The sequence below is a fragment of the Babylonia areolata genome, chromosome 12, assembly GCF_041734735.1.
Source record: "Babylonia areolata isolate BAREFJ2019XMU chromosome 12, ASM4173473v1, whole genome shotgun sequence".
NCBI lineage: Eukaryota > Metazoa > Mollusca > Gastropoda > Neogastropoda > Buccinidae > Babylonia > Babylonia areolata.
Genome location: NC_134887.1, coordinates 19,747,541 through 19,750,040, shown reverse-complemented (window position 1 = coordinate 19,750,040; position 2,500 = coordinate 19,747,541). Strand labels below are relative to the sequence as shown.

The following is a 2,500-nucleotide window of genomic DNA, read 5'->3' as shown; positions in this document are numbered from 1 at the left end:
TGTTAATAGATTCTCGATTAGTTTCAGTTTCAGTAGCTCAAGGAGGCGTCACTGCGTTCGGACATATCCATATACGCTACACCACATCTGCCAAGCAGATGCCTGACCAGCAGCGTAACCCAACGCGCTTAGTCAGGCCTTGAGGAAAAAAGAGAAAAAGAAAAAGAAAAAAGGTGAATAAATAATAGATAAGCTTACACAAATATATAAATAATAACTATAATGTTAAAAAAAAAAAATCGATTAAATCAATAAAAGTTGCAAAGCAGGGAAATGTGAATGGACTTATTATGTCACGGGCTCTGTTCTCTAGCTTCAACGTCAGTTCCTTATGGTGAGGCACCGATTTTTTTTTTCCAAAACATTTGTACCGCAAATGATAATGATAATAATAATAATAATAATAATACGAAGAAGAAGTAGAAGAAGAAGAATTTCAATAGCACTTTCAAACCTCTCGAGATGCTTTACAAAACACAAAGCACACAAGAAGTCAGTTTGTGTGGTGGAAGGGGGGAAGGTATGAAAGAAAGAAATCTTCCCAACAAATAACACGTGCCCAGGGAAGGGAGAATCATTTTACTGGGTCGGGTTGCCTGAACGATCGAAGGAGCACTGCGTCACGAAAAACAATAAAACTGCCCGCAGGCAAAAATACTTAAAAAGAAGAGAGGCAAGGCCTTCAAGACACACTTGTGATACACTTTAAAAAAAAAAAATCAAAAAAAAAATCTAATCGTTAAAATGTGTTCTATATTTGTTATTATAAAGCTTCGGGTTACAAGAAAAAGTCCTAACGGCAGATTCGAACTCCGCGTGTTCGTGTGAGAAGAAACTGTCTTACCCATTACACTATCATGGCTCCTTAACTGACGTTCAAAAATATAATATTTAAACTGCGGAATTCGCAGTGAAAATGCTGTTTAAATCATATTATTCTGGTGTATCTTCGGCAGTCAAAAAATCTTTAGGGGCAATTAAAAATTCTTTTAAGTCCGCGGTAAAGGAGACGTGGCTATCGCCGCAATCACACTGCAACATCTAGCCGTTTTCTCTGGATCTAGATAGATGTACAAGTTTCAGTTAGTTACACCCCTTTGACACGGTCGATTCAATTTCTCTTTTATGTTCATTCTAGTTTTATAGTTTTAAAGTTGATATGAAAATTGAGTATTTTGTTAAACTAATAACACGTAGAGCCAAGTACAAGTACTTCTAAACGTCTTATGAAGTGAAAAGGACTTCATTTTGAGAAAAGTCAAGACTGGAAATTTTTACGTTTCATCAATTCAAGGGTATTAACTCACATTGTTTATTATTTTTAACTGTGAATTCCGACTGATTCTGTGGACATTTTTATGGCAGTTTGGGGCATAATCCAGTAAGTGATGAGGCGTTCACAAATCTTTCTCTGAATAAATATTTAACGGTCTCCTTCTCCAACTTTCCATCACATGTTATCGTGTATTGTCGATTGAATATAGGATTAAACGGGCAGGTCAACAACTTGAAACAAAATGGCGTCGTTCGCATTCGCGAAGAATATGAGCACGCGCTTTGAATGTGTATAAATATGTGTACGCAATTGATTTTTTCCCATGACCTTCAGGGCTCAGCCAATAGATCTATAAAGTCCACTCGTATTGATTTTAGTATTTTCCGAAAAAGACCACTTGGGCGAATCAACATAGTGAGAGCCCTGTACACTGAGAGTAAAACACACAAGCTTTTTATGTACTGAGTATAATTTCAAAATGTAATGTTTAAGAAGAGAAAGATCAGTTTAAAGCAAATTAAGTCCCCTAGCATTAATTACAGATTAATTTCCCTATTTTACTATCTGCACCAAAACGTTTGCAAAATAAATATAACTTCCATGCTTAGCAAAAGAAGTTCCAGTTTGAACAAAAAATGATAATAATGACTGCTCTTGTTGTTGTGTCAGAATATCAGATCAAAGTGCCAAGTTTAGAGAATAAAAAAACATAACAGTAAATGCAGTTTGCATATAATTTGGCTTCTTTTTTAATTTTTTTGTGCCCATCCCAGAGGTGCAATATTGTTTTAAACATGATGACTGGAAAGAACTGAATTTTTTCCTATTTTTATGCCTAATTTGGTGTCAACTGACAAAGTATTTGCAGAGAAAATGTCAATGTTAAAGTTTACCACGGACACACACACACACACACACACACACACACACACACACAGACAACCAAACACCGGGTTAATTTTTAAAACACAGACTCACTTTGTTTACACAAAGAGCTAGCGACGCGCTCTCGCTGGGGAGAGCAGCCCGAATTTCAAAGAGAGAAATCTGTTGTCAGATAAAAAGAAATACAAATACAAATAAACGCTAAACAAAGTTCGCCGCTACTAACATAGCTCTTGCAACCTTGCCCACAGGTCTGAAAAAACAACACCACCTTCACTTCTTGGCACAGACACAGTCATAGAAACACCGTGACACACACACACACGCACTCTCTCTCTC

The 2,500-nt window shown here is 36.6% G+C and overlaps 1 protein-coding gene across 3 annotated transcripts in view; it reads right to left on the bottom strand.

Annotated features, from left to right (window-relative positions):
- The window catches only part of LOC143288429 (sulfotransferase 1B1-like), a 15,636-nt gene that overhangs the window by 12,195 nt on the left and 941 nt on the right, over positions 1 to 2,500 (bottom strand). The window contains exon 1 of one of the 3 annotated variants that reach the window (XM_076596906.1): positions 2,255 to 2,277. The exons of the other annotated variants lie outside the window; for them this stretch is intronic. The gene's annotated coding sequence lies outside the window, so the exon portion shown is untranslated. Of the gene's footprint in view, positions 1 to 2,254; positions 2,278 to 2,500 lie in introns of those variants that run through there. 3 annotated transcript variants of the gene reach the window in all.